The sequence below is a fragment of the Salvelinus namaycush genome, chromosome 20, assembly GCF_016432855.1.
Source record: "Salvelinus namaycush isolate Seneca chromosome 20, SaNama_1.0, whole genome shotgun sequence".
Taxonomy (NCBI): Eukaryota; Metazoa; Chordata; class Actinopteri; order Salmoniformes; family Salmonidae; genus Salvelinus; species Salvelinus namaycush.
The window spans coordinates 7,361,186-7,385,909 of NC_052326.1; positions in this window are offsets into that span (position 1 = coordinate 7,361,186).

A 24,724-nucleotide genomic window follows, 5' to 3' on the forward strand; every position below is an offset into this window, starting at 1 on the left:
AGGTGATAATGGATGGGGTCGTTTTTGCTGTTCTCCAAACAGCATTTTAACGTTTTATTTTATTTTATATAAAGGTCAATTCCTGGGGGCACACCCTTCCGGACCACACTAAAACTCAAACCCTGGTTACAGCCCTGATTCCACTACCCAAGAATGGTAAAGTGCCATTTATTGGTTCTAATAGCTGACCAAACAGCTTGCTACAGGCTCTTAGCAAACTTTTGAAAATAATTATTTGACCAGATACAATGCTATTTCTCTGTGAACAAATGACATTAAATTGCAAATGAACAACAGACTTTCAGCATCCGTATAGAGAAGGGCACTCAACATGTACTGCACTGACACAAATTACTGATAATTGGCTTTAAACAAAGCCTCTGTATCTATGTACACTGATGATTCAACCTGATACGCAGCAGCAACCACAGCTATTGAAATCACTGCAACCCTAAAACAAAGAGTTGCAGTCCGTTTTGGAATGGGTGGCTAGTAATAAACGAGTCCTGAACTAGAGCTAAAAGCATTGCATGTGGTTAAAATCATTCCCTAAGTTCTAGACCTCAGCTGAATCTGGTAATGAATGATGTGGCTGTTGAGCAAGTTGAGGAAACTAACATTCTTGGTGTTACATTAGATTGTAAATTGTCGTGGTCAAGGCGTATTGGTTCAATTGTTGTAAAGATGGGAAGAGGTCTGTTTGTGATAAAGATGTTCTGCTTTTTTAACACCATATTCGACCAAACAAGTCCTGCAGGCTCTGGTTTTTATCACATCTTGACTATTGCTCGGTTATATGGTGAGTAGCTGCAAATAAGAGCATAGAACATCTGCTGCTGGCCCAGAACAGAGCAACACATCTTGCCTTTCACTGTAAACAGATGGCTAATAGCAACAAGATGCATGCCAGTTTCACATGTGCAGTTTCACACGTCCTCCACGGTATTGCATTGATATACATGTACTGTATACTGAGTGGTACTACTAGGGAGAGGCATTCAGAGTGTTACTTCTGCAGGCGCAGGCCTCTCTTCTTTGTACATTTGTCCGTGACCGTTGGAAGAAGCCCAGTGAAAAGAAGAGAGAAGTTGTCTACCTCTCCATGTCTCCTCATTTTTTATGCTGTTTTCCGGTTTGTATGCATGGTTATGTTTTCAAAATCCAGAGATAACATGTTTTACAAAACTGTGTTGAGTTTTCTGGTCATTTTGGTGTATGTGTGATAGCTAGCCTTCCATTTTGTCCTAGCTAGCTATTTTTAGCTTCTGTTATTGTTAGCTGTCCATTGGTTTTTGATACATTTAACACACAGGCCTAAAAGGGATTTTAATGTATTTGAAAATGTGTGAACGTGTTTGCTACTGGAATGAATGTAAACAGATACTTTTATATAATATATACAGCTAACAACAACAATGCAATGTCAAAACAAATTGACATTGAGGTTAAAGCTTTGTCAATTCCATTCCTCTCAATTTTTTTAGAAAAAGCTGTTGCGCAGCAACTCACTGCCTTCCTGAAGACAAACAATGTATACGAAATGCTTCAGTCTGGTTTTAGACCCCATCATAGCACTGAGATTGCACTTGTGAAGGTGGTAAATGACCTTTTAATGGTGTCAGACCGAGGCTCTGCATCTATCCTCGTGCACCTAGACCTTAGTGCTGGTTTTGATACCATCGATCACCACATTCTTTTGGAGAGATTGGAAACCCAAATTGGTCTACACGGACAAGGTATGGCCTGGTTTAGATATTATCTGTTGGAAAGATATCAGTTTGTCTCTGTGAATGGTTTGTCCTGTGACAAATCAACTGTAAATTTCGGTGTTCCTCAAGGTTCCGTTTTAGGACCACTATTGTTTTCACTATATATTTTACCTCTTGGGGATGTCATTCGAAAACATATCAAGACTGTTTCAAAGACAGCTTTTTTCCATCTACGTAACATTGCAAAAATCAGAAACTTTCTGTCCAAAAATGATTGCAGAAAAATTAATCCATGCTTTTGTTACATCTAGGTTAGACTACTGCAATGCTCTACTTTCTGGCTACCCAGATAAAGCACTAAATCAACTTCAGTTAGTGCTAAATACGGCTGCTAGAATCCTGACTAGAACCAAAAAATTTGATCATATTACTCCAGTGCTAGCCTCCCTACACTGGCTTCCTGTTGAGGCAAGGGCTGATTTCAAGGTTTTACTGCTAAACTACAAAGCATTACATGGGCTTGCTCCGATTTGGTCCTGCCGTACATACCTACACGTACGCTACGGTCACAAGACGCAGGCCTCCTAATTGTCCCTAGAATTTCTAAGCAAACAGCTGGAGGCAGGGCTTTCTCCTATAGAGCTCAATTTTTATGGGATGGTCTGCCTACCCATGTGAGAGACGCAGAGTCGGTCTCAACCTTTAAGTCTTTACTGAAGACTCATCTCTTCAGTAGGTCATATGATTGAGTGTAGTCTGGCCCAGGAGTGTGAAGGTGAACGGAAAGGCTCTGGAGCAACGAACCGCCCTTGCTGTCTCTGCCTGGCCGGTTCCCCTCTCTCCACTGGGATTCTCTGCCTCTAACCCTATTACAGGGGCTGAGTCACTGGCTTACTGGTGCTCTTCCATGCCGTTCCTAGGAGGGGTGCGTCACTTGAGTGGGTTGAGTCACTGACGTGATCTTCCTGTCTGGGTTGGCGCCCCCCCTGGGGTTGTGCCGTGGCGGAGATCTTTGTGGGCTATACTCGGCCTAGTCTCAGGATGGTAAGTTGGTGGTTGAAGATATCCCTTTAGTGGTGTGGGGGCTGTGCTTTGGCAAAGTGGGTGGGGTTATATCCTGCCAGTTTGGCCCTGTCCGGGGGTATCATCGGATGGGGCCACAGTGTCTCCTGACCCCTCCTGTCTCAGCCTCCAGTACTTATGCTGCAGTAGTTTATGTGTCGGGGGGCTGGGGTCAGTCTGTTATATCTGGAGTACTTCTCCTGTCTTATCCAGTGTCCTGTGTGAATTTAAGTATGCTCTCTCTAATTCTCTCTTTCTCTCTTTCTTTCTCTCTCTCGGAGGACCTGAGCCCTAGGACCATGCCTCAGGACTACCTGGCATGATGACTCCCTGCTGTCCCCAGTCCACCTGGCCGTGCTGCTGCTCCAGTTTCAACTGTTCTGCCTGCGGCTATGGAACCCTGACGTGTTCACCGGACGTGCTACCTGTCCCAGACCTGCTGTTTTCAACTCTCTAGAGACAGCAGGAGCGGTAGAGATACTCTTAATGATCGGCTATGAAAAGCCAACTGACATTTACTCCTGAGGTGCTGACTTGTTGCACCCTCGACAACTACTGTGATTATTATTATTTGACCATGCTGGTCATTTATGAACATTTGAACATCTTGACCATGTTCTGTTATAATCTCCACCCGGCACAGCCAGAAGAGGACTGGCCACCCCTCATAGCCTGGTTCCTCTCTAGGTTTCTTCCTAGGTTTTGGCCTTTCTAGGGAGTTTTTCCTAGCCACCGTGCTTCTACACCTGCATTGCTTGCTGTTTGGGGTTTTAGGCTGGGTTTCTGTACAGCACTTTGAGATATCAGCTGATGTAAGAAGGGCTATATAAATTGATTTGATTTGAATTCACCTGATTTTGCACTACTTTGGACAAAATCAAGAAGTCAATATTCTTAAATTTCAGCAAATTCTGCATTTGTTAAATAAAGGTTAATTAAAAAAGAAATAAAGTGTGTGATTAATCGTGACTTGATTACGTATTTATTTTTTACATTTGACAGCCCTATTTTGAATTGAACAGTCAATATTCTGAGATTGAGACAAATGTACAATAAATATACATTAGGAGAGAAATCCAGTGTCAGCCTTCTTGGTTTAATGGTCAAGACATTGGCTTCTCCCTTGGGAGACTTGGGTTCTAATCCTGCCGGTCACAAAAGCACACATATGAAACTGAGAGTATCACATGTGGAATGTTGGGAAATCAAATGTCTGAGTCATGTGAAAAGCCACGTGTCTGAAAACTACATGTATTTTTCATGTTTAATTGTGTAAGGGTATTTAGCATATGTCTACGCCAGAGTGTGTGTATGACAGGGTGGGGTTGTGAATGAATGGTTGTGCATCTCAATGGTTGTGCATGTGTGTCGGAGTATGTGACAGAAAATGGTGTTACAGCGGGACAACTTGCCTGTATATAGAGGAGTTAAGACCGATAGAGAAGTGTGTGTGGGATAATCATTTGGTGGGTGCTAATATTTGTCCTATGTTTTCTTGCATATTCCTACTCCCCCTGAGACACCCTTCAGAGAGTGGGGTTCTGGCCAGGGTCAGCCATTATCAACAGCAACCCTGGAGCAATTACAGTTAAGTGCTTGCTCAAGGGCACAATGACAGATTTTTCAACGTGTCAGCTCAGGGATTCAAACTAGCAACCTTTGGGTGACTGGCCCAACACTCTAACCACTAGGCTACCTGCCACCTTATGTGTGCACACCTGCATGTCCATGTGTGTGTGTGTGATGGCATATTTCTCTGGAGAGAGGTAGGTGGTGGGCCGTAGCAAGCTATCTGCTTTAGATGATCGATCTCTGTCGAGGGAGGATCTGTTTTTTACATATTGTGTATATTTATTTATTCTAAACACATTTCCGTTTGTTGATCAAGTCAACTCTTGCAAGTTATTTCAAAATACTTACTTTTATGTTCGCTAGAAAAACTGTAAACCAATCAAAACGGGTGTACTATCCATGGTACTATCTCTGCTGGTCAAGTCTGCCAATCACATTATCCGCATCTAAGATAGTAGACAGCTGGTGACATCTCAACTTAGAACACAGCAACCGTGGTAATGTAGCTAGCTTGCTAGTTAGCTAGCTTGTTACAAGTAGATATGTGGCTAGCTAGCAGGAACAGATCGCTTTATCACTAGCTAACATGTCATTCTGGGACAAGGAGCGTTTTAGCTGTCAGTTTATTACAATTAATAACTACAAAATCTATTGGACAAGTAGTGTACATCTAATAGAGTCATCAAGGCAGGACCCACTCGTTTCATTCATACAGACAAATAAAAAATGCCACATTATCCCTGTCAATATTTGGAGTAGGATGACTGCAGAGCACCCTGCCTCAGACTGTTAGGATGTTCATTTTCTAGCTCATAAACACATTCCATTGCTGTGATGATGTATTTATTCATTCTTGTCTCTCACTTTTGTCTCACATGATCTAGTCAGCTCTCCTGTGTCCCGCTCCCAAGTGCTATTCACCAAGCATGGGCTCATTCACTCAACTGCGAGGAGAACCATCCTACTGCACTTTGAACTAGCCCTGCTCTCACTATTTAGACGTTGGGACATCATATGCATTTGCCTGTTGTCTTTTCATTGTGGGTTTTGTCTCACAGTCTTGTCAGGGTAGCAGGTAGCCTAGCCGACTATCTGGAAAACCTGTCGATTTGCCATCGAGCTATGAGCATCTGCTAAATGACATTGGGTGGGATCCTTCCAAAATGCCAATGGGGCCTGGGCACACAAATACTCCTAGAGAAACATGTGTTGATGACAGTTCTACAGTCTCCATCAGAGGCCCAGGCTTTAGGAATAGGTAAAGTGCTCATTTCTGTACTGCGCCCTCCACAGCACTTCATATACATTTTTATTTTATTTAACTAGAAAATTCAGCTAAGAAAAAATGCATATTTACAATGACAGCCAGAATGACATGAACAGTGGGTTAACTGCCATTTTCAGAACAACATATTTTCACCTTGTCAGCTCAGGGATTCGATCCAGCAACCTTCCGGTTACTGACCCAACACTCTAACCACTGGACTACCTGCCACCCCATTCATTGATTGGTAGGTTACACTATATTTAGATACTTCCAATATTGCCTGAGACACCGTTGTTTTTTTGCCTCCGTACTCGATAAATGGTGAAACACTATTTGTGATGGTGTTCTTTGTTCAAATGTATATGCATGAAACATACATTATGGAAAAAATGTCATCGTAGAATAAAGAATAGACTGGCAAGATTTTGCCACCGCTAACTTTTTAGGAGGTTGGTATGTAAGTTAATCATTTAAACCACCTAAATACACTCACAGTCACTGAACATTTAGTATTTGAAACTCAAACATTCATTTCCCAACTGCATTTTATATAATCCTACAGGCTCTTTATCATTATCCATACCTTATATTCCAATGCATCTAACATCATGCATGCCCACAATGGTATCGGGCAGCTGCTATATGAGAATGCATCTGGTTTACAAGTCAAACTATGGTTATCTTATTGCAGAGCACATTGTACAGCTGTTTTTACAGACGATTGTATTGCAAAGTATGCTTTGTGTAGGCTATGCTATATGTCATGGCTTATGTGAATATGCAGCTGTCATTTTTAAACCTCCATTCTAGCATACATGACACACACATCTTTCTATCTACATGCATTTATTTGGAGTTTCTATGCAAAGTATGTGATTGAATGTTTCTTTAAAGACTATTGATAGCTATTTGAAATGTGACATATAATCATGCCAAAACATGATTCAACAATTTAATTAATTGCCAGAAAGATGGCCAACAAAACACACATTGACAATGTGTGAGAGTTGGCAGTTCTGCTGTAACGTTGGCTAGCTTTCAATAAATTGTCGAAATGGTCAACGGAGTTACCTTTTCTTATGATCAAGACAATTTGTATTGCATGATGCATATTTCAAGTGCACTCAAAAACAGATGTTTATCTTATTTCAGTGTTGAGCGCTAGCTATATCTGTTCCTCTTCATCAGACACCAGCACGCGTTTTCACAAGAGGCTGTGTTTACATCATATATAGAATCAGGCCATTGGCTGCCTTCATCACGAGGGGTAGGTACGAGAGTTCTGATTGGTTCCACGTTCAGTAGTTCGTCAAATTCGCCTGAGCGGCCGAGTGTTGAAATCTACTTTTTTATGTGAAAATGTTCAATGATTGAAGGTGCCAACTATTTTTTTTGTCATCAGAAGAATGTTTTACTGTTATAGTGCATTCGGAAAGTATTCAGACCCCTTGGATTTTTCTACATTTTGTTACGTTACAGCCTTGTTCTAAAATGTATCAAATAATTTCCCCCCTCATCAATCTACACACAATACCCCATATTGACAAAGCAAAACCAGGTTTGTAGAATGTTTAGCAAATGTATTAAAGATTTTTTTTTTTAAAGAAAGATAACGTTTACATAAGTATTCAGACCCTTTGCTATGAGACTCGAAATTGAGCTCGGGTGCATCCTGTTTCCATTGATCATCCTTGAGATGTTTCTACAACTTGATTGGAGTCCACCTGTGGTAAAGTCAATTGATTGGACATGATTTGGAAAGGCCCACACCTGCCTACATAAGGTCCTACAGTTGACAGTGCATGTCAGAGCAGAAACCAAGCCATGAGGTCGAAGGAATTGACTAGGGTAAGATAATTGACTAGGGTTGACATATTGGTTATGATTAAGACAGTGAATGCATTTCAATCTCACAAAATCAGAGGCATGAAGCAATATATAGTTAGGATTCCAAACATACTGTAAATAACACTTATTGGCTAACCAGCAAGCTAGCTAGCTAAGTTTCCTAACAATAACAATAAACAATAATACAACAATTTTACTGTTGTAAATCTCTAAAACTCATGATCTGGTTTTACTATGAAAAATATTTGCCTAAGCATGCCTGATAGACATGTAGCTAGGTACTGTCTGGCTACCTAGGTACATGTTCACTGCCTGGCCACTGTGCAAAAGTTGAGGGCTATGTCTCTATCAGCCACTTATTGTTCTAAATGTAATTTCTATGTATGTACACATGTATGCATGTTCAACTAGACTACCCTAATGTTGATGTTATGCTGGCACAGTTCCTCTGTATTTCAAACTGTACAATAGAGTGTCATTTATTTAATTTTTTGTCTTACAGACAATACCGTGTTGTGTGTTGCCTGGGCTTCTTCCTGGAGCGGATTCTAGATACAGAAACAGAATTCCTTTGCCTGTGTGTGTCATTGGAGCAGAACAGTATCCCGTGAACTGTATCCCTCTCAATGGACGGGACATTATGCTGGATTTCAAGCAGAAGATGACTCAAGAGGAGCTGAATGGCAGTTTGGTCACGACCACACCCCTCCCATCATTTGTTGATCAACAGATGTCTGCACTTTACACCTCAGGCACGCTCACACACGACACAGCACACACTGTACAACTATTCCCTGAACTTCACTACACTTGTCATACTGTACGTGTCTTTGAATGGCAATTTCATCATGACCACTTTACTACACAGGAGACATACTCAGACACACTGAAATGCACTACACTGTTCATCTTGTAGTTTTTTTTGTATGTAACTTTTACCACACAACTTTCTTGTTGAATACCCAGTTCTCTTTTTGAGTTAGCATTAGTGTACACTCCCCTTGACGAATGAACATTATTTGGATACCTCTGAATGTCTAGCATCAGATGTGTATAAGACATTTAAGAACACCTTCCAAATATTGCCCTCAGAACAGCCTCAATTCATCGGGGAATGGACTCTACGAGGTATTGAAAGCGTTCCACAGGGATGCTGGACCATGTTGACTCCAATGCTTCACACAAGTTGTGTCAAGTTGGCTGGATGTCCTTTGGGGGGGTGGCCCATTCTTGATACACACGGGAAACTGTTGAGGGTGAAAAACCCAGCAGCGCTGCAGTTCTTGACACAAACACACCTGGCACCTATACCCCGTTCAAAGGCACTTCAATCTTTTGTCTTGCCCATTCGCCCTCAGAATAGCACACATACACAATCAATGTCTCAACTGTCTCAAGGCTTTACAATCCTTCTTTAAACTGTCTATTCCCCTTCATCTACACTGATTGAAGTGGATTTAACAAGTGACATCAATAAGGGATCATAGCTTTCACCTGAATTCATGGAAAGAGCAGGTGTTCATAATGTTTTATACACTCAGTGTAAATATCTTCTGTGAATCTATGCAGGAAGACATATTTAGAAGATTGATAAAAAGCCAGGCCAAACACATTTTTGGTTTCGCTTTTATTTCCATTTTTAAAATCCCAGGAGCCAATACAATACTTTCAGCTGTAGGTTGCATACTTCTAGTTCTGCCTGGTTCAGCTTAGTTCTCTTATTCTGGTTCTCTAGTAGGAGAACATTGCCAAATCGGGCAGAACTAGAATAATGCAACCTACAGAATGAAGGAGAAAATATCCTGTAGGATTCTGGTACTGTAGTGGTTCCATCCTGTAGTAGGGAACGGGCATTAGACGGTTAGTTCTGTTAATCAGATAATGAATCAAAACATTTTTATCACAGTTTGTAAAAAGCTATAGTTGTTCAAAGTGAGACCTTTCTCTGTACAAAAATCGATCTACATTTTGAAATACAAAGGAATAGCATGCTATTATTTACAAACAGTTTCGGTTACAGTGTCCCTGCCACAAAGAAACATCTCACTGCTAGCTAGCTAATGGTGGTCAAAGATAAACCTAACAAACATGTGTACGTTACTCTGCTAAAGGTAACTACCAGTCTAGAAGTGACTACCATAGCATAAGCTAAATTGATGGACACTGTATCCGAAATGTATATGATTTAGCTGATGGTGTCACGGTCATTTGTAGTTCCACATAATTTATTAAAGAAGTGAAACTTTAGCAAAGACAAAACAATAAACAAAAACTAACAAACAACGAACTGTGACTACAACACTAACTCAAAACATAAACAATATCCCATAACCCAAAAAAATGCTACTTAAGTATGATCTCCAATTAGAGACAACGATAGCCAGCTGCCTCTAATTGGGAATCATACCAAAACCCCAACATAGAAAAAACAAACCTAGAACCCCACATAGAAAATATAAACTAGACTAACCCCCCAGTCACGCCCTGACCTACTCCAATATAGAAAATAAAGGCTCTCTATGGTCAGGAACAAAAGGGAGGGTTAGGGGGGTGTCTAGTGTCGGTGGCGGCTCTGGTGCGGGACGAAGAACCCACTCATCCCGCAGATCCAGCCATGGATCCAGGCTGAAGACTGTGGCTGGACTGGACCTAGGTGCAGAAGAAGACTCCTGCCATAGAGCGGGACTAGACGCCGTGTCTAGACTGGGCATCGGGGCAGAGAAGGGCTCCTGCCATGGAGCTGGACTGGACGCCGTGTTCGGACTGGGCATCGGCGCAGAGGAAGGCTCCTGCCTTGGAGCTGGACTGGACGCCGTGTTCGGACTGGGCATCGGCGCAGAGGAAGGCTCCTGCCTTGGAGCTGGACTGGACGCCGTGTTCGGACTGGACATCGGCGCAGAGGAAGGCTCCTGCCTTGGAGCTGGACTGGACGCCGTGCTCGGACTGGGTATCGGCGCAGGGGAAGGCTCCGGCCATGGAGCTGGACTGGACGCCGTGTTCGGACTGGACATCGGCGCAGGGGAAGGCTCCTGCCATGGAGCGGGACCGGACGCTGTGCCTCGACTGGGCACCTGCGCAGAGGAAGACTCCGGCCTTGGAGCGGGACTGAACTTTGGGGAGTAGAGAAGTGTGTCTCCAAGAGATCAACAGCATTCAGCAGTGTCCAAAAACACTCGCTGTCCCTCTGCGCCCAGACAGTGTAGAAGCAGTGCTTTTAGCGTAGTATCACTCACATTCTGCAAGCCCAGCGCGGTAATGTAAGTTTCAAAGGACTGAATCGATCAAGTCCATGGAACCGGGGACTCACCATGAAGAGTGAGAAAAGGAGAGGGTGGTGGTAGGGAAAATTAAGCCATCGTAGTTGCCAAATGTTAAAGGAAATTGTCACTGTCGTCCGGGCCACTATATAGTCATTACTATATCAACAACATTACGTTTTCGTCATAAACATAAAAAATCTCCTCACCACAAGCTAGAACGAGCACATTTTAATTTCACATGTAGAATCAGGAATGTGCATTTAGATGTGCATTTAGACATCGGATGGACCACCAAGCTCTCCCCATCCCTTCTGGCCACGTCTGGAACAGGCCACAAACCCCTCCTCTACCGCTGGTCAGACTGTCTGCAGCAGTATAACTTCTGCCTCCAGTTCACACCAGGCCGTGACAACGTTGTGGCGGACTTCCTCTCCCGCTCCATTCCCAGCCCAAACATTGCGTCAGTGCCGGCTCATGGACATGACCAGGCTGAGCATAACCAGCTCCTGCACACTCCAATCTAGGCTACTGTGTCACTGCAGGAACTCCAGCATGCATCGGCAGACAACCCCACTCTCTCCAAACTAGTGACCTTCATCGGACAGGGCTGGCCCAACAAAGCTCTAGAGGAGCTGTCGCCGTACTTCATGGTCCAAGAGGAGCTGTCCTGCTAGATCCACACCTGTGTCTTGCGAGGGCTCTGCACTGTGGTGCAAGTGCTGTTCATGCACATGTGCTCGCTATGGTGCAGAAGGGCCACGGGCATAGTCAGGCTCAAGCAACGGCGTTGTGACCTGGTGTGGTGGCCAGGCATCGACAGGGATATTGAGGCCCTGGTTAGGGTCTGCCCGTCTGCATTGTTAGCTGGAAAACAAGGCCCCCATCCAGCCCCTGGGAATATCTGCAGCCTACAACCTCCACTCCAAGTGGCCGGAGGTGACACCGGTGGGCTCGGTCACTACCAGAGTGAATACAGACATTCTCGAGTCACACTTTTCCCACTGGAGCCTACCAAAGGCCATCACCACTGACAATGGCCCCCAGATGGTGTCCAATGAGTTATCCTCCTACTTGGAAGGGGAGGGGACTCGCCACATCCGCACAGCGTACTACCAAACTCAGGGGGACACCAGACGCTCAAAATTGGCATTAGGGCACACCTCGAACACGGGTGTATGTTCGCCACCAATCTGCTCCAAACACTGCTGCACTACCATTCCATGCAGCAATCCACAACAGCGGTCTCCCCAGCGTTCCTCATGCTGGGACGTGAGCTGCAGCTGGCCCTGGATAGACTCTTCCCTCATCCTCGCCCTCGTTTAACTCAACCACCAGCTCCCAATGCTCGGGCCACAGTCACGGCCCGGCAGCAGCAGATGAAAGACCGCTTTGACAAGTCACGACGGGCTAGGCCGCCGATCATAGCCGCCTCCGACTAGGTCAGGATCCGACAGCCCCACCCCGACAACAAGCTCTAATCCTTCTTGTCAAACCCTGTTCAGGTTAGATGGCAGCATGGACCAGCCACATTCCAGGTCTCTGACATTTTATGCTGGCATGCAAGCAGTCTTTGCAAAGTGCAAGCACCTCCGGGGCCCGGGGTTAACTCGCCCAACCCTGCAGCCCTACCGGCCGCCTGGCAGCGGCTCCACCTCCTCCGCTGTAGCCTGAAGTCACAGGTCCCCAACCTGCTGTCAATGTGCCTGAGCCCCGGCCAGTCCGTACTCATACTAGGCCTGGGCGTCTGCATGACTTTGTGAATGACTTTCACACCCGGTTTGATATGGGAGGGGTGTTTTGTCTGTTTAGTACGTACAGTAGGAGAGTCACACAATATATTATTGTAACAGTGGTTGACCCTGGGGTTATGTTACGCCCCCCACGTTCTGTATTGTTCAGTTGTCGTTATGATTAAAAGAGTACAGTTAGCTCTGACACCTGTGGTTGCGTCTATCCTTCAAACTTAACAGGGTTGAGAGAGGCGGGCTAGGGCTGCATATTAAAAACCCAATCCCATAAATCAAACTGCTAACCAAACAACTCTCTCTCCCATGAGGGTATAGGAGCTGGTCAGTGAGGGCAGGCCTGGATGTTCAGCCTCTATCCACACCCAACCAACCACCAACTAGCCACCAAGCAACCCCATTCCCCAAACCATCTTCTAGCCCTAAGCCCCAAGCCCAGAGACCCAAAGCAAAGCCTGATACCAAACCACCACAGCAGAAGTCTCCCTGTCAGCCCCAGACCGCCCCGAGCACCCAGCTGCCAGCCCTCAGTCACAACCTGGTGCTAAACCACCACAAGAGACACAACAGGAGGATCTGTCAACCCCTTTAGCAAATTCTACATCTTCTACCTGTGCCTACCTCACCACAAAACCTGGCCAAATACACTCCTCAACACCATCACACACACTCCTCACCACAGACAGCCACCATTGTGGTTAAAAACCTAGCAGGAAAATCAACAACAACTTCGGTTAAATTGCTATTGGCTTAATGACATGAATATTTCCAAGGTGTGTGTGCGTGTGTTTGTGTTTTTGTGCAAGCGCATGTGTGACTGTGTGTGTGTGTGTGTGTGTTCTATATTCCCTTAGCTGCTCGTCCAGTGACTGCACAGGCCAGTGACTTCGCACACACAAAGTACTACCCAAATATAATACAGCCCTGCTCTCTCTGACCACCTCGCTGCCAAGGTAACACAGAACTACCTCTCACATAAGCCACATGTTATAACTGCCTTATAGCCCCTTCTGTCTTATTCTGGCCCTGTGTTGCTCCAGGAACGAAGAGGCTTAAATGGGGAAATAAGTTTCTTTCATTCCAATTTGAGAGAAACGTGTCTACGTGATAATTTTTGGGGGGACAATCCCACATTAGCTCCAAATCCTTTTGGCCCATTCCTCTGTTACATTTAATGACTCGTTGGGAGAAAATGTGTGAGTTGAATTGAATCTTGTTTTTCTGTTGCAAAAAAAGGCATACATTAACAAGATGTACATTTGCAATGTGATTAAAAACACATATTTAAAAAGTGGTCAAAGTGATAACCAATTTACATATCTGCGCCGCAGACAGTCAGGCAGGCGTACATACTGCGTAAAACTAAAGCACATCTTTGGAACGGGTTAAGGAACATAAACAGTCATCTGAAAGCATTTTGTTCTCCTCTTTCACTCCCTTTTTTTTCCCATCTCTCTCTCTTTCTCTCTCCCTCCCTCGCTCTTTACATCTCTCTGCCTCTTCCCCACCGTCTCTCGGCTCATTCCTGCTTTTGCAACCTGCCTCCTCCCCTCCCTCCAATCCTCTCCCCTCCCTCCCTCTCTGGGCTGAGCGCTGAGCCTCTGAGTGGAGCAGCAGTCGAAGTGGGTGTTCTCAGGCTGTTATGACTTGGGAGACGATAATGGGAGCTATAATGTAGCCAGCCGTTCCTGATGTGGCTGCACTTGTGGGGGAGTCTGTTGTGTTAAGGCCAGAGAGGGAGGGAGAGAGAGAGAGAGATGTCCGGCTTTCTGTCTCTCTTTTTTCTTTCAATCTCTCTCTTTCTCTCTTCTCTTTCTCTTCTTGCTCCCCCACTTTTTCAATCCTGTTGATTTCCTGCAGTGGTAAACTTTGTTTTACAATGTATTCCCTCCTCCTCTCCCCACCTTCCCCGTCAACCCCCCCCCCCTCTCTCTTCTCTCTCCTCCTCCTACTGGCCACTCCCTCTCTGAATTCCTGTCAGCTGGGGTAATGGGGGCCAATCAGTGAGTATCTACAGGACTAAAGGCCAGTGTGGAGAGGCCATTGTATTATACTGTATACGCCCTGCCAGACAGTCCAGCCACCGGACTACATGAACAAAAATTCAAAACATTGTTGCCCTGCTGGACAAGCCAGCCTCAAACAACACAGTGAACAGTTAACTGTTGTAAAAATTATACACTTTTTTTTCTCCAAGAGGAAGCATTGTAGCTAGTATATTAATGTACGATTCATATTAATACTACATTTGGAGTTGGACCCATTGGCAAGAAATTACTACTGTACAAGTCTATGAGAATCTCCCTGTCCAAGTGTTCCACCTACGTAAGCTCATGGATGTATGTGTCTATATGTGTGGTCCCGTGTGACTCAGTTGGTAAGAGTGTGCCGCTAGCAAAGCCAATGCAGTGTGTTCAATTCCCGCAGGGATTAGATAGATGTTAGTGATGCACGGGTCAGCTGTTTGTTCACTCCGCACCCGCCTGCAATTGCTAACAATTCCTGCAGGGATTAGATAGATGTTAGTGATGCACGGGTCAGCTGTTTGTTCACTCCGCACCCGCCTGCAATTGCTAATAACCTGTCTGAGTATAACAAACATTAGGAGCATCTTCATAATATTGAGTTGCAGTTGTCTCAATGCTTCATTTACACCGATTTGAAGTATATTCAACAAGTGATATCAATAAGGGATCATTGTAACGGTGTTCCTCCTCCTCTTCAACCGAAGAGGAGGAGTAGTGATTGAACCAAGGCGCAGCGTTGTGAAATGACATATTTTAATTAAACAAGACGGAATAAACACGAAACGAAAACACTTGAATAATTAACAAAATAACGAAACGAAAACGTAGACAGACCTGAACTATACGAACTTACATATAACACGAAGAACGCACGAACAGGGAAAATAGACTACACAAAAAGAACGATGTACAAACAAACCGAACAGTCCCGTATGGTGCGACAAACACTGACACAGGAGACAACCACCCACAACGAACACTGTGAAACAACCTACCTAAATATGACTCTCAATTAGAGGAAACGCCAAACACCTGCCTCTAATTGAGAGCCATACCAGGCAACCCTTAAACCAACATAGAAACAGAAAACATAGAATGCCCACCCAAACTCACGTCCTGACCAACTAACACATACAACAAACTAACAGAAATAGGTCAGGAACGTGACATAACCCCCCCCTTAAGGTGCGAACTCCGGACGCACCAGCACAAAGTTTAGGGGAAGGTCTGGGTGGGCATCTGACCACGGTGGTGGCTCAGGCTCAGGACGAGGTCCCCACCCCACCATAGTCAATCCCAGTTTGCTAATCCCCCTCAGAATGACCACCCCTCTCCTCCACCCACCTAATATAGGCAACACAAAATAAAGGTACAGCTCCGGGACAAGGTAGCTCAGGACATAGAGGTAGGTGAGAATAGAGAGGTAGATAGAGAGGTAGCTCAGGATAGAGGGGCAACTCCGGACTGAAAGGCAGCTCCGGACAGAGAGACAGCTCTGGACTGAGGGGCAGTTCTGGATTAATGGCCGCTCTGGGCTGAGGGGCAGCTCATGACTGGCTGACGGCTCTGGACGCTCATGGCTAGCTGACAGCTCTGGACGCTCATGGCTGGCTGACGGCTCTGGACGCTCATGGCTGGCTGACGGCTCTGGACGCTCATGGCTCGCTGACAGCTCTGGACGCTCATGGCTAGCTGACGGCTCTGGACGCTCATGGCTGGCTGACGGCTCTGGACGCTCATGGCTGGCTGACGGCTCTGGACGCTCATGGCTAGCTGACGGCTCTGGACGCTCATGGCTAGCTGACGGCTCTGGACGCTCATGGCTCGCTGGCGGCTCTGGCAGATCCTGTCTGGTTGGCGGCTCTGGCAGATCCTGTCTGGTTGGCGGCTCTGGCAGATCCTGTCTGGTTGGCGGCTCTGGCAGATCCTGTCTGGTTGGCGGCTCTGGCAGATCCTGTCTGGTTGGCGGCTCTGGCAGATCCTGTCTGGCGAATGGCTCTAGCGGCTCCTGACTGACTAACGGCTCTGACGGCTCGGGACAGACGGGCGGCTCTAATGGCTCGGGACAGACGGATGGCTCAGACGGCGCTGGGGAGACGGATGGCTCAGATGGCGCTGAGGAGACGGATGGCTCAGACGGCGCTGGGGAGACGGATGGCTCAGATGGCGCTGAGGAGACGGATGGCTCAGATGGCGCTGCGGAGACGGATGGCTCAGACTGATCCTGTCTAGCGGAAGGCTTTGGCTGCTCCTGTCTGGCGGAAGGCTCTAGCGGCTCCAGTCTGGCGGAAGGCTCTGTAGGCTCATGGCAGACGGGCGGCTTTGCAGGCTCATGGCAGACGGGCAGTTCATGCGGCGCTTGGCAGACGGACAGTTCAGGCGCCGTTGGGCAGACGGCAGACTCTGGCCGGCTGAGACGCACTGAAGGCCTGGTGCGTGGTGCCGGAACTGGAGGCACCGGACTGGAGACACGCACTTCAAGCCTAGTGCGGGGAGCAGGGACAGGGCACACTGGACTCTCAAAACGTACTATTTGCCTGGTGCGTGGTACCGGCACTGGTGGCACCGGGCTGAGGGCACGCACATCAGGACGAGTACGGGGAGAAGGAACAGTGTGTACAGGGCTCTGGAGACGCACAGGTGGCTTAGTGCGTGGTGCCAGAACTGGAGGCACTGGGCTGGAGACACACACCATAGGGAGAGTGCGTGGAGGAGGAACAGGGCTCTGGAGACGCACTGGAAGCCTGGTGCGTAGTGTAGGCACTGGTGGTACTGGGCTGGGGCGGGGAGGTAGTGCCGGAAATACCGGACCGTGCAAGCGTACTGGCTCCCTTGAGCATTGAGCCTGCCCAACCTTACCTGGTTGAATGCTCCCCGTCGCCCGACCAGTGCGGGGAGGTGGAATAACCCGCACCGGGCTATGTAGGCGAACCGGGGACACCATGCGTAAGGCTGGTGCCATGTAAGCCGACCCGAGGAGACGTACTGGTGGCCAGATATGAAGGGCCGGCTTCATGACATTTGGCTCAATGCCCAATCTAGCCCTACCAGTGCGGGGAGGTGGAATAACCCGCACTGGGCTATGCACACGTACAGGAGACACCGTGCGCTCTACTGCGTAACACGGTGTCTGCCCGTACTCCCGCTCTCCACGGTTAGCCTGGGAAGTGGGCGCAGGTCTCCTACCTGCCCTTGGCCCACTACCTCTTAGCCCCCCCCCCAAGAAATTTTTGGGTAGTACTCACGGGCTTTTCGGGCTTCCGTGCCAGACGCGTCCCCTCATAATGCCGGTTCCTCTCTCCCGTTTCCTCCGCTCTCCGAGCTGCCTCCAGCTGTTCCCATGGGCGGCGATTCACCTCCACTTTAGCCCATGGTCCTTTTCCTTCCATGATCTCCTCCCAAGACCATAAATCCTGCTTTGTGCGCTGTCCGTTCCTCCCGTTACACCGCTGCTTGGTTCTGGTTATTTGGTGGGTGGTTCTGTAACGGTAGTCCTCCTCCTCTACAACCGAAGAGGAGGAGTAGTGATTGAACCCAGGCGCAGCGGGTTGATATGACATAATTTTAATTAAACAAGACGGGAAAAACACGAAACGAAACCACTTGAAATAATTAACAAAATAACAAAACAAATGTAGACAAACCTGAACTATACGAACTTACATATAACACTAAGAACGCACGAACAGGGAAAATAGACTACACAAAAGGAACGATGTACAAACAAACCGAACAGTCCCGTATGGTGCGACAAACACTGACACAGGAGACAACCACCCACAACGAACACTGTGAAACAACCTACCTAAATATGACTCTCAATTAGAGGAAACGCCAAACACCTGCCTCTAATTGAGAGCCATACCAGGCAACCCTTAAACCAACATAGAAACAGAAAACATAGAATGCCCACCCAAACTCACGTCCTGACCAACTAACACATACAACAAACTAACAGAAATAGGTCAGGAACGTGACAATCATAGCTTTCGCCTGGATTCACCTGGTCAGTCTGTGTCATGTATTCTTAATGTTTTCTATAATCGGTGTATGCCGCACATTGCCATAACTGTTCCCGCATACTGTTATGTGATAAAGTGAAAATCTCTGACCATAACCTGCAAATAGGCCGATAGAAAATGTGCTGTACAGTCAGCGATGGCGGGATGTTTTTTGACAGGGGGGTGCGTGATTTCGTTTTTTCAGCCTAATTCAGATATGTTTTGGATTATAATTTCCGATATTTTGGTAGACTATTTGTTAGTCTATAATTAGACACATGCAGCTTCTCTTCTGTCGTTACTGTCCTAGAAGACTAAATAAACCCTAAGTCGATGAATGCTTCAATCTAGTTGGCATCGGTAAAGTTCTCTTTCATCTCTGCTTTTATCGCCCAAGTGACATTTAGGAACCTGGGAGAAAAGGCAATAACCCCACAATTTTCAGCAAAATTTCAAAATGACAACAGTTTGAGCGGTATTAAGGAAATGAAAAGCAGTGAAAATGACCCAACATGTTTCTGATAAGATTCCTGGTCAGCTTGGATACATATTTGATGTGGTTGAAATACTATCAGCTTTTATGATGCTGATAAAGATTGCACCTTTACAGACACTCCCTAACGGCGCATTCACATTCTGTCAAGATGCTGAAAGAAAGAAATCCTATTTCTCCACTCCTGTTTCTGAGTCAAAATGTACATTTGGTGTATAATTTTACTGCAAGAAATTATGAATTCTGCAGGAGTTAATATTATATTAGGTGAGAGATTATAGACCTATATTTCCGTTCCTATTCCATTTAACCCATCTGAACAGAAGGCTACAGTTCCCTTGACGTGCCATATTTGAAGTCCCCATCTAATTTGTATAGCGCCTCACAATCATCACACATAAAATAGCCGGCACTACTATCATTCTCTTTTACCATCTCACAAAAACTTTCCAAAACATTACTGTTCTGGCCCTCCCTTTTCTTTATTTTCAACTCTCCATTTCACAGCTTTCCTCTTATTAAATTCAACTCTTGAGAACTCCGACATTGTCCTCATGGAATTCAATTCAATGGACGGTAACCTTTTCTGCCGAAGTCCCCAAAAGGCATTTGTCGATTGGCGTGCATTTGGCGTGCGTACAGTTAGGCCCTAAAGCTCAGACTTACGCACTAATGGCAGATAAAAATAATGAAAGAAAAACTTCAATGTAGCCTTTAGATATGAATTGCACAAGAATGATATATTTATGAATTTTTTTATGTATTGTTTCATCTGTATTCAACCAGCCCGCCAACCACCCGCCTTTCATCCACACAATATTTCATGACCATAAACCCGCCCGCCCTGCGGAATTAAGGATGTAACCGCGGGGACTGCGGGTTATGAGTCAACCCGTGCATCACTAATACACGTTAAAAAAATGTATGTAAATCACATTAGATAAAAGTGTTTGCTAAAAGGGCATATACAGTATATGACTGTATCCATGTAAACTATTTGTGTGTGTGTGTGTGTGTGTGTGTGTGTGTGTGTGTGTGTGTGTGTGTGTGTGTGTTATGACTACAGTTAACTCTGATAGGCTGGTAGGCTGCTGCTGATTTACCCATGCTGTGTTCAGGATAACTGTCAGACTGAAACGTTGATCCCTTGTTGCTACAGCGACTGAGTGACTGATGACAGATCACATGCTGCTCAACACCTTTAAACACACCGCAACACACACCTGTCCCTCCTGTCACCTGCTAGAAGCATATACCTCATGCTTGTTAAATCGGTTAACACAGTAGAATTCACTGGACAGAAAGAGAGAGAAAGAGAGACTGCAGTAATACAGTAATAGCCGTTGTGACTAAACATTTTGTGGAGGTTTTCCTTTCCCTCCTTTTTTCCATTTCTACCGTCTCAATTTTCCCTCTCTCCCTCCTTTACTCACTCCCACTGCATTCCCTCTCTATTCATCTCCCTCCCTACCTCTCTCCCTCTTTTCAGGCCACCCACCCACCGTCCTGCACATACTGGTGGTTTCCTGCCGCCCTCTCCTCCCTCTCTACTCCTCTTACTATACCTCCACCCTCTCCTCTCTCACTACACTCTCCTAGCCTCGACCTTCTCTCTTTCTCCACTTTCTTAACCTCCACCCTCTCCTCCCTCACTACACACTCTCTCTCTTTACCTCCAACCACCTCTTCATCTCCTTCCATCCTACTACACTTTCCTCTCCACCAGAGCCCCGTAACCTATCACGGTTGGTAATATCCCGAACCACAAACATCTCTTTGAACTCTATTTAAGGAGGCGAGGGAGAGGGAATAGGGAAGGGGAGAAGAGGGAGGGATGGTTGGATCGAGCAGATGAGGAGTGTGTGTAGGAATAGACTGATTCACAGCTGTGAACCAGCTGCAGCTCTCTCAGAGGGAACAGCACCAACGGATAAACAACCGAAACCCAACAGGGGAAAAAAAGGACTTTGTCATCGTTACTCCCCCCCCCAAAAGCACTCCTCCTCAACTTTACCACCGCTTCTGAACATCACCGAGAGCCTCTCTCTCTTCTTCTGTGTCTCTCTCGCTTTCTCCGTCTTTCGCTGTTCTCACTCATTCTTTCCTTCTCTGTTGTCCTCGCGATACCCAGGTCGGTACTGTCGCTTTGAGCTATGCACAATACTCATCAAAGCCTTCGCATGTAACACTCACACACACATGCTCGCAATGCACACACACGCACACACAGAGCTTGCCCTTTAAGCAGGGAGTACTAGAGAAGCCAAACCAAATAATAATGTGTTCAGTTTATAGTTCACCGCAGTGATTACAAGAGAAATAATAATCATAACGGTTGGTCCTGGGTGGCCAGAGCAGGGGAGTTTGGAGCCAGGAGGGTATTTTTAGTCTGTCTGTTTCCACTTTTATAACAGGGCCCAGAGTAGAGTCGGCTATAACAGGGGAATATTAGGCAGCTGTTAGAAACCTCTGGACAATAGAGAGAGGAAGAGGGATTTCAGGGGTACGGGGGTGGACACAGCGGAAATACACACCCTGAGTGTGTGTGTGTGCGAGTGTAGAGGGCAGACTGTGGGAGAAACCACGATGGACGTCGACCCAAATCTTTGGTTTACCGCGGCAGCATGACAGCATGGCAGACATGAGAAACTTCCTGATATCTCAAGGCAGGGCCCAAAGTTTTCGTAGTTATAACCCAGGGGCCCTTTATCAGCATTTTGAAATAAGTACATTTTTTTTGCCAAAAATGTCTACTTCAAACGATGTTGTCCTCGAGAAGCATCGGCAAGGACTCCTTGTCTTCCTGCACAGCATTCCTGCCTATGTCTCTGCGTGATTGCCTTGTATCTGAACTAGCAGCTGAAAGCACATGTCAAGACTTGTCTTCATCAGTTCACAGACAGACAGCGGAGAGTGTTTGTGTACCAGGTGTGCATGCGTGTGTGTGTGTGTGTGTGTGTGTGTGTGTGTGTGTGTGTGTGTGTGTGTGTGTGTGTGTGTGTGTGTGTGTGTGTGTGTGTGTGTGTGTGTGTGTGTGTGTGTGTGTGTGTGTGTGTGTGTGTGTGTGTGTGTGTGTGCTTGTGGATACGTGTGTCTCATTATGTTACGTCACCAACACATTCACAAGGGCTCGTGTCATTGTGCTACTCTCTCACTGCAGTGCGCATCGCCCCTTTCTCGTCTGAACTACTACACACACTTACTCGAAACACAAGGGAATCGTATGGAATTAGTAGGCCCATTTACTAAAGAAAGTCCACCTTGAGCTGTGTTCATGCTTGCTTCATTCCACAAACATTTTGATAATTTTGCCAAGGGAATGGGCATTCCAACAGTTCTACAATAAAGGCCCACTTATATACATAAGAGGCAACAAATCACCTCATCAACGAAACAGGCTCTGGACTCTGGTAATCCAGTGTGTGTGTGTGTGTGTGTGTGTGTGTGTGTGTGTGTGTGTGTGTGTGTCCTCACAAAGAGAGATATACAGAGAACAGAGATCATGAGTGAGAGGGCAGAGAACGACTTGCACCTCTCCAGAGAAGTGTCACTTGGAGAAGCTCTTGTCTGGCCTACTGCTGATGGAAGCTAAACACTCAGAACCAAGAGAGGGAAACTGATCTAAAATCTGAGTTAGCACTGCAGTATTGGCAGAACAATTGCCACAATGTGTGTATAACATAGTGCTCCAGTCCAGTTGTTTCCAACTGGTCCTCGCGTACCCCCAACAAAACACATTTTTATTGTGGGTACTCAAGGGCCGGAGTTGGGAACCACTGCTCTAGTCTAATGTCTTCTAGCGAATAGTTTGTCACAAAAACCTGTAGCGCATTACAGCTTCTCCATACTTCAACACGCGCTGCATTAGCCAAGTGTATCGATAGCCCAGCATTTTTTGAATGAATAGCAGCTCGTCGTGTCTATTTTAATATCAAGGCATATTTCACTTTCTCTGATCATAGGAACAACATACATTTGTGCATGAGGCAGAAACTCGAGTTTTGACATCAGGTGGAAGATGGTGTCCCCTCTCTCTGGTCAGTCTCACCGGAGGAAAGGAAGGAGAGAGCAGGGACCGTGAGAGTCTGAACCTTTGTTGCTCTCTCCCTCCCTACGCCGATACTAATGCCGTGTTCAAAACAACTGGGAACTCAGGAAAAAACTAGATTCGACTGTGATAAAAAAAAAATTAACAGTCATCCAACTCGGAATTCCAAATCGGAAACTCTGGCAATCTTTTTAGAGCTCCGACCTTCCGCCCTGAAGATCACTAACGTCATTATTTTACCTCACCCCCCCCTCCCCAGAGTTCCCAGTTGCCTTGAAAGCACCATGACCATCACATGCAGGTACCATCAGTCCAGTAAAATAAAAAAGCAAATTATTTCAATTTATGCTACGCAGTGCCTCGGAAGTGCTACACCAACTGATCTATTTCGTTATCGAAGCTCAAGTTTTGAAATATAATATGGCCTGAGAAGAACAATATTGGCAAGCCAGGCATATAGCCCAAACCTCATTCCTACAGAACTGTTTTTATTAGGTTAATGTTACATTTTTTAAAGTTGTGTTTTAAATCAATCTGAGCGGTAAATCTTGGCTGGCTTTTTGACTGTGAAAGTGATCTTGACTCAGAAAAGGTTGGTGACCACTGGACTACCATTTGTTAGCTAGCTAAGGCCCTTTTAATTAGCTAGCCATTTTACAAGCCAGCTAACTCTTACAAACAAACGTTCATTTTACTTATAGAACGTGCCAAATAGAACTACAGACCCAGTGTGACATTGGCAATTAGCTAATTGTTATTTTTATTTCAGTATTTAGTGGTGGACTCGAATGGGGGGACTAGCCATTTTCCGCTGAACTCAACTATCAGGCAGAGAGAATCCCTCTACTGGCTGATGCTGATGTCAACAACAGCATGTAAGTCAGTCTTAAAATAACGATACACTCAGTGGCCAGTTTATTAGGTATACCACCCCGTTTACAAAAATGGTTCGCTCCTACAGACAGTGAGTCACGTGGCCGTGGCTTGCTATATAAAGCAGTCAGACAGGCATTGAGGCATTCAGTAACTGTTCAATTGAATGTTAGATTGGCCAAAATGAGAGACCTAAGTGACTTTGAGCGTGGTATGATCGCCGGTGCCAGGCGCGCCGGTTCTAGTATCTCAGAAACGTTCGGGTTCCTGGGTGTTTAATGCACGACAGTGTCTAGGGTTTACCGAGAATGGGGCGGCGAACAAAAAACATCCCGTCTGCGGCAGTCCTGTGGGCGAAAACAGCTCGTTGATGAGAGGTCGAAGGAGAATGGCAAGAATTGTGCACGCTAACAGGCGGGCCACAAACAGGCAAATAATGGCGCAGTACAAAAGTGCTGTGAAGAACGGCATCTCGGGAACGCACAACTCGTCGGTCCTTGTCACGGATGGGCAATTGCAGCAGACGATCACACCGGGTTCCACTACTATCAGCTAAAAACAAGAAGAAGCGGCTTCAATGGGCACGCGATCACAAACACTGGACAATTAAGGAGTGGAAAAACATTGCCCGGTCTGACGAATCCCGGTGCCTGTCGCATCAGGATTTGGCATAAGCAGCATGAGTCCATGGTCCCATCCTGCCTGGTGTCAACAGTGCAGGCTGGTGGTGTAATGGTGTGTGTTTTCCTGGCACACATTAGGTCCCTTGATACCAATTGAGACACGCTTCCATGCCCCGAAGAATTCAGGCTATTCTAG